Source organism: Brassica rapa, unplaced genomic scaffold (genome assembly GCF_000309985.2).
Source record: "Brassica rapa cultivar Chiifu-401-42 unplaced genomic scaffold, CAAS_Brap_v3.01 Scaffold0327, whole genome shotgun sequence".
Taxonomy (NCBI): domain Eukaryota; kingdom Viridiplantae; phylum Streptophyta; class Magnoliopsida; order Brassicales; family Brassicaceae; genus Brassica; species Brassica rapa.
This window is the reverse complement of record NW_022610270.1, coordinates 158,472-167,063: the sequence shown is the minus strand read 5'-3', so window position 1 is coordinate 167,063 and position 8,592 is coordinate 158,472. Positions and strand designations below refer to the sequence as shown.

At 46.1% G+C, this 8,592-nt stretch overlaps 1 non-coding gene across 1 annotated transcript; it reads right to left on the bottom strand.

The window, feature by feature from the left end:
- Positions 1–5,360: 5,360 nt before the first annotated feature.
- LOC117130088 lies at positions 5,361–5,516 on the bottom strand. The gene has a single exon (XR_004453550.1). It is a non-coding gene; the product is annotated as a 5.8S ribosomal RNA (ribosomal RNA).
- Positions 5,517–8,592: the final 3,076 nt, after the last annotated feature.

Genomic DNA, 8,592 nt, shown 5'->3' with positions numbered 1-8,592 from the left:
TGGACCGTCAAAACCCCTGAAAGGTTCAATCACAGGTTTGCTTCTTATCCCATTGTGTGTAGTGTGCATTTTTAAAATTTTATGAATGATTGAAATAAATAAAAACTTATATGAATTGTGATCAAGGTGTCGTAAGAGACCTTGCCTATGGATGGAATTCTCCGCCCATATTGTGTTTGATTCGGGAACAACACATTGTTGTAGTTCCTGAGCGATGTCATAGTCTTATAGAGGATTCACTTTTGTGAATTCAAGTCTACCGTTCTTATTTGGAAGTACGGGCTGCCAGTTAAAGTTATGGTATGCCTTCCCCATTCCATAGTACTTCTGTTAGAGCGGTATGTTTCTATCTAGAATGATATTGGCTATCTAGTTACCGAGCTCAATTAGGATATTAAGGAAAGAAGTCTTTTGAAGAGGGCCAGTTATTGTTGGCCTACAATGGAATACTACTAAGTGTTCGAGTATCACTCAAATTAGTCTGGCGTGTTGAAGAATTTTTGGGAAAAGGTGAAGAAGTGTACTCTAGTAACTTGATCGTTTAAAAAGTGGAAGATGAAAAGGAGCATAGTAGAAGACAGTATTATAATCAGGGAAGATGAAGATGTGTTTAAGGCATTGAAAGGATGATCGACATCTAAAAAAGTAACATGTTCAGTATTCTTGTTGAACATGAATTCACTGCAATAGCCTAGGGATTTCACCAAGTTGTTCTTGTCGAGTTCTAGTAGTAGTTAGAAGATTATGAAGAGCATTTCAGATAGATCAAAAGTGTAAAGAATACTGTAAGTGAAATCATTCTTGGAATGGGTGAGTGTGTTTATTTGAGAGTAGCACCCATGGTCTGAATCATGTTGGCGTGATTGATCGTGCATGTTCTTGTTTGATTGTTACACGGTTAATCATGTTAACATTGACTAGACTGGAGATGTTACATTCACGTATGGCACATCACATCACGTTCCAAATTTTATGTTGTTGTTATGGGGGAGAGCGAGATAGAAAAGGTTGAGAAGTAATAGTCTACAGATACAAGATTGTTAGAAAAAGTATCCAGACCGCAGTTGACAAGAATTGTGCAGAGTAAAGAATTTGGTTATCTTGAAAGTGGCTGCTCAGAAAAGAAAGGATCGGTTGGGGGAATCAAGGGATCGACCATGAGTTGTTTTGATATGGGCAGATTAAGATAAGGTCAGATCTAATATCCAGAACTCCTTTCAGAGACTGTTCAGTAAAGAGTGTACAGCTACGTTTTTAGAATTCGGGGACGAATTCTTTTGAGGGGGGAAGAATGTAATAACCCTCACGAGCAGATATAATTTTGGTAGAGAAAATTCTTTAAGATCAGTTTGAAGATTGATCGATCAGAATTTAAATAAAAATCGACACGGTGAATTAACCTCTCGACGGACTGTCTTTTGGTCGAAAAACTATCTCTTGATGATTCTGGTTGAGTATTAATTATTATCGTCGATTTTTGTTCATGCTAGGTGAGTTTATTCAGAGCAGGACGAGATTCGAATGATGAAAAATATTTAGTCGAAACATTCCGAAAAATATCGACAAAACTCTTAAAATTATTTCTGAACAGTTACATGCCTTGCACCTTCTAGCCAACTTGCTTTCTCAGTAATTAGGTCACATGACATGCACCTACTTGCTTTCTCAGTAATTAGGTCACATGACATGCACCCAAGTTCTTTAGCCTTGGATTTTATCGGTAAGAACATATGGGTTTGATGAGATCAGTTTTGCTTGAGCTTCGGTTCTTGTTAGGTAACCAAAACGATTTGGTCTGTTTCTGATCTTGAACCTATCATGGGTATCTTGTCCTGATCAGGTTAGACGTGTGTTCAGATTGAAGTTTATATCAACCAATTTCATCTTAAAGCTTGAGGAAATCGGTAAGCCATAGCTACTAGTTCAGAGAAGTTTTGTTTGGAACAAGTGGAATGATTTGTTAAGCTTCCTGTCCAGATTAGTTTTTAAACCTGTATGTGGATTGATCTTGTTCAGTTATGTCCCTTAGATATTTTTTTAAAGGCTTAGCTGAACTGAATTATCCTTTAACCGAACTGAACTGCTTTGAACTAAGCTGAGTAACCTGACTGATCTTGTATCCACACATTCTGAATCAGGAGTGAAATGGAGTGTTATTAGTTGAGCTCGAGTCTAGTCTTCCCTAGCCAATCTCATGGAATCAAAGGTGAGTCTAGATAGATGATTGATGAGTAGTGAATGAATATTTCTTGATTGAACGTACTGATTGTAGATGATTGATAGGCTTTGTCTCTTGATCAATATTGAATTGGTAAGGTGTTTACTTAGTGTAAACACTTATTAAATATTTATGAATGATCATAGAGGTTTATTCCAAACCTTAGTACTTGTTTTCAAGTACTAATACATATATATAGTATTAAATATAATTAAGTATGGAAGTATTAATCATCTGAAGTCTTATTATAAACCTGTCTCCCAAAATATTCCCGTATGAATGATGATTACCGTGAATTGGTCCTGTGATATGGAACAAGGTCACGAAGACACGATGATGGGGTCGCACCCTGGAGGCCGTGTAACTGCATGCAGCGTTAGATGTTCAATTTTTGAATATCTAATGGCGATGCTAACTCGCTAGACTCGTTTAGCCTTTGTGGTTTCTCGGGTCTGGTATATATATATATATATATATATATATATATATATATATATATATATATATATATATATATATATATATATATATGATTATATGAATGATATGAGAGACGGGAATAGGGAGTGAGGTATATGATTAGATTCACAATGATGGAAGAATATTCCTTATATATAAATATTCAGATATGGAATATATTTCCACTGCATACAAATGAAGTTGATTGCTTGAGATATTATTAATATATGTTGGGGTGCGGGACTAGGCTCACTGAGTAAACTAGTTACTCATGACTCATTTCTGATGCAGGTAACCAATAGGCGGGAGACCTTACTCTAGGACGGGAAGGAACAGCATTAGCCAGCGGTAGTTTTATTATCCTTGCAAAGTCATTTTGATATATCTTATGTATAAGATTTGTTGACCGAAAACCTCGAGGTTAATTTATAACAAATTTTATAAGATGCTTTTGATTGAAATATAAAGAATGTTTTTTTTTAAGTACGGGTTCCATATGATATTAGTCCTTGTCCGGACGAACTAACTATCACGTATTGCTTTTTCGGGTTGAAAAGCCTAGAGTTACATCCGATAGGAGCGTTGGTGTTCTTTGGTTGTTGGTCTAAGGCGATCAGAAGTATTCTGAGAACCTCAGATCGACAATCGAGGAACATCGACCATGTCAGTTCAGGTCATCTACGATCGGGGGGTGTCAGAGCCGGGAATGCACCGGACACCACGCGACGTGCGGTGCTCTTCCAGGTGCTGGACCCTACCTCCGGCTGAGCCGTTTCCAGGGTGGGCAGGCTTTTAAACAAAAAAGATAACTTTTTTCCGGAATTCCCGCCGACGTCTCTGGACTTCCTTACGTTGCCGTCAACCGCCACGTCCCGGTTCTGGAATTTTAACCGGATCCCCTTTCGAAGTTTGCACATAAGCGCTATCAGACGGTTTTCCCCCGACTCTTAGGATTGACTAACCCATGTGCAGGTGCCGTTCACATGGAACCTTTCCCCTCTTCCGCCTTCAAAGTTCTCATTTGAATATTTACTACTACCACCAAGATCTGCACTGACGGCCGCTCCGCCCGGGCTCGCGCCCTAGTTTTTGCAGCGACCGCCGCGCCCTCCTACTCATCGAGGCCTGTCTCTTGCCCCGATGGCCGGGTATAGGTCGCACGCTTCAGCGCCATCCATTTTCGGGGCTAGTTGATTCGGCATGTTAGTTGTTACACATTCCTTAGCGGATTTCGACATCCATGACCACCGTCCTGCGGTCTTAATGGACCAATACCCTTTGTGGGTTCTAGGTTAGCGTGCAGTTGGGCACCGTAACCCAGCTTCCGGTTCATCCCGCATCGCCAGTTCTGCTTACCCAAAATGGCCCACTTGGAGCTCCCGATTCCGTGGGATGGCTCAACAAAGCAGCCACCCCGTCCTACCTATTTAAAGTTTGAGAATAGGTGGAGGACATTGCGTCCCCGATGCCTCTAATCATTGGCTTTACCCGATATAACTCGTTTTCGAGCTCCAGCTATCCTGAGGGGAACTTCGGAGGGAACCAGCTACTAGATGGTTCGATTAGTCCTTCGCCCCTATACCCAAGTCAGGCGAACGATTTGCACGTCATTAACGCTGCGGGCCTCCACCAGAGTTTCCTCTGGCTTTGCCCTGCTCAGGCATAGTTCACCATCTTTCGAGTCCCGACAGGCTTGCTCACACTCGAACCCATCTCAGAAGATCAAGGTCAGTTGGCTGTGCACCGATGAGGGATCCAGCCAATCAGCTTCCTTGCGCCTTATGGGTTTACTCACCCGTTGACTCGCACACATGTCAGATTCCTTGGTCCGTGTTTCAAGACAGGTCGAATGGGGAGCCCACAGGCCGATGCCCTGAGCACACAGATGCCGAGGCACGCCGTGAGGCACGTGCTGCAGACCACAATTAAGGCAGCAACGTCTCCGCGGGCATAACAAAAGCCCAGGCTTAGGTCACCACCTTAATCCGCGTTGGTCCACGGCCCGAATCGATCAGCGGACCGTATTGCTCCGTTCCGCATCCGACCGGGATGAATCACCGGCCCCCATCCGCTTACCTTCCGACAATTTCAAGCACTCTTTGACTCTCTTTTCAAAGTCCTTTTCATCTTTACCTCGCGGTACTTGTTCGCTATCGGTCTCTCGCCCATATTTAGCCTTGGACGGAATTTACCGCCCGATTGGGGCTGCATTCCCAAACAACCCAACTCGTAGATAGCGCCTCGTGGTGCGACAGGGTCCGGGCACGACGGGGCTCTCACCCTCTCTGGCGCCCCTTTCCAGGGAACTTGGGCCTGGTCCGTCGCTGAGTACGCTTCTCCATACAACAATTCAAACGCCAAAGATGTACGATTTTCAAGTTGGGTTCTTCCCGGGTCGCTTGCCGTTACTAAGGGAATCCTTGTTAGTGTCCTTTCCTCCGCTTATTGATATGCTTAAACTCAGCGGGTGATCCCGCCTGACCTGGGGTCGCATTGAAGACTTTGGGTCATCAAGAGCTTTTGGACTGGAACGTCTGACTATATGACGAGAATTGAATTCACCACCGCATGTCAAGATGCTCCAGGCGTCTTTGGTTCGGATTTTGGCCAACCGCATGCGTTAACACATGGGAGATCAGCTTCCATCCCATATCCTCGAGAGGATGGGGGGGACAACGATTTGTGACACCCAGGCATACATGCCCTCGGCCAGAAGGCTTGGGGTGCAACTTGCGTTCAAAGACTCGATCGTTCACGGGATTCTGCAATTCACACCAAGTATCGCATTTTGCTACGTTCTTCATCGATGCGAGAGCTGAGATATCCATTGCCGAGAGTCATTTTAGACTTTACATTGCAGCACTGCTTCCAAACAAACACCGTCTCCGGGTTGGCGAAAGCAGGCTTTTTAGTTGCCTTTTCCTTGACACTTTTCGTGCCGGGGTTTGGTGATATCCGGAAGCTATGCAAACGATCCAACCAAAACTAAAGTCTTGGGCATGGATGAACGCATAACCATGGTACGACAATAATCCTTCTGCAGGTTCACCTACGGAAACTTTGTTACGACTTCTCCTTCCTCTAAATGATAAGGTTTGGTGGACATCTCGCGACGTCGCAGACGGTGAAACACCCACGTCACCGCGATCTGAACACTTCACCGGATCATTCAATCGGTAGGAGCGACGGGCGGTGTGTACAAAGGGCAAGGACTTAGTCAACGCGAGCTGATGACTCGCGCTTACTAGGAATTCCTCGTTGAACACGAACAATTGCAATGATCTATCCCCATCACGATGAAATTTAAAAGAATACCCGGGCCTGTCGGCCAAGGTGTGAACTCGTTGAATACAATACATCAGTGTTGCGCGCGTGCGGCCCATAACATCTAAGGGTATCACATACCTGTTATTGCCTCAAACTTCCTTGGCCGAAACGGCCATAGTCCCTCTAAGAAGCCGGCCATGAAGGGATGCCTCCACGTAGCTAGTTAGCAGGCTGAGGTCTCGTTCGTTAATGGAATTAACCAGACAAATCACTCCACCACCCATAGAATCAAGAAAGAGCTCTCAGGACCTGGTAAGTTTCCACGTGTTGAGTCAAATTAAGCCGCAGGCTCCACTCCTGGTGGTGCCCTTCCGTCAATTCCTTTAAGTTTCAGCCTTGCGACTATACTACCCCCGGAACCCAAACACTTTGATTTCTCATAAGGTGCCAGCGAGTCCTAAAACAAACATCCGCTGATCCCTGGTCGGCATCGTTTATGGTTGAGACTAGGACATCCGTGGTTGTCCATCAGTACACATATAAGCACGTTGGTCCTTGGACTCAGCACGCTGGCCCTTCCCGTGGACTGTTTGGGTGATTTTGGCCCACGTGGGCTGTCTGTTCAGTACACACAGGACGTTCTTGGGTGTCCGCCAGCACACACAGAACGTCCGTGGCTGTCTGTGGCTGTCCGTCAGCACACACAGGACATCCGTGGCTGTCCGTGTGTGTCCATGTGTGTCTGTGGGTGTCCGGCAGCACACACAGGACGTCCGTGGCTGTCTGTGGCTGTCCTTTAGCACACACAGGACGTCTGTGTGTGTCTGTCAGCACACAAAGGACGTCCGTATGTGTCCGTGTGTGTCCATCAGCACACAGAGGACGTCTGTGGCTGTCCATCAGTACACATATCAGCACGCTGGCCCTTCCCGTGGAGTGTTTGGGTGATTTTGGCCCACGTGGGCTGTCTGTTCAGTACACACAGGACGTCCGTGGGTTTCCGCCAGCACACACAGGATGTCCGTGGCTGTCCGTGGCTGTCCGTCAGCACACATAGGACGTCCGTGGCTATCCATGTGTGTCCGTCAGCACACACAAGACGTCTGTGGCTGTTTATCAATACACATATCAGCACGCTGGTCCTTGGACTCAGCATGCTGGCCCTTCCCGTGGACTGTTCGGGTTATTTCGGCCCACGTGGGCTGTCTGTTCACTACACACAGGACGTCCGTGGGTGTCCGTCAGCACACACAGGACATCCCCGTGTGTCCGTCAGCACACACAAGACGTCCGTGGCTGTCCTTGTGTGTTCGTGTGTGTCCGTCAGCACACACAAGACGTCCGTGGCTGCCCATCAGTAAACATATCAATACGTTGGTCCTTGGACTCAGCACGCTGACCCTTTCCGTGGACTGTTCGGGTGATTTTGGCCCACATGGGCTCTCTGTTCAGTACACACAGGACGTCTGTGGCTGTCAGTGTGTGTCTGTCAGCAGACACAGGACATCTGTGGCTGTCCGTGTGTGTCCGTCAGCACACACAGGATGTCCGTGGCTCTCCATCAGTACACATATCAGCACGTTGGTCCTTGGACTCAACACGCTGGCCCTTCCCGTGGACTTTTTGGGTGATTTTGGCCCATGTGGGCTGTCTGTTCAGTACACACAGAACGTCCGTGGGTGTCCACCAGCACACACAGGACGTCTGTGGCTGTCTCTGGCTGTCCGTCAGCACACACAGGACGTCTGTGGCTGTCCGTGTGTGTCTGTGTGTGTCCATGTGTGTCCGTCAGCACACACAGGACGTCTGTGGCTGTCCATCAGTACACATATCAGCACGTTGGTCCTTGGACTCAGCACGCTGGCCCTTCCCGTGGACTGTTCGGGTGATTTTGGCCCACGTAGGCTGTCTGTACAGTACACACAGGACGTCTGTGGGTGTCCGCCAGCACACAAAGGACGTCAGTGGCTGTCCGTGTGTGTACGTGTGCGTAACGCCCGAATCCGGCCTCTCGACGAAACTGGACCCGTTTGCTACTTAATCAATATCTTTGCGTGTTTGATTCATTTTAAGTCTTTCCTTTACTAAGTCATGTTCGAATCTGAGGTTCTAAAATAATTGAACAGATAGCACATCGGAATATAATGTGTATAAAATGTACTACTTAGAAACATGAGATCCAATACACAACTTCTTAATCGTTTCATAGACAATCACTTGTTCATCCCTAGCATCATCTAACCACACGTTACACAGCCTCTCACTGACCGAGCCTTCCCAGCTCCTTGGCTTGACCAGAACCATCCTTAGTTCCTGAAACGACAACCAGATAAGCATTAATCATAACCGAGAATAGAACTGGTCGATTCTACAATGCTTGGCTTAGTTCCTATAACACAGATAAACCTCAGACAATATACTTATAAAAAGATAAAAACCTGCCTACCAAATCCTAAGTAATTCAACCAACCACATCTTGACTTAGAATCAGATAGACAGTCCAGAATAGATAAACAGAACGCACGAACAGTCCGGATCGTCCCGAAGACCAATCCGTCCATCTGGATAGAATCTAGGTGCGACCGGCCTAGTTGAAGTCCGGCTCAATGGCCCAACGGACTTCCTTACCTGATCCGGCCTTGGGCCTG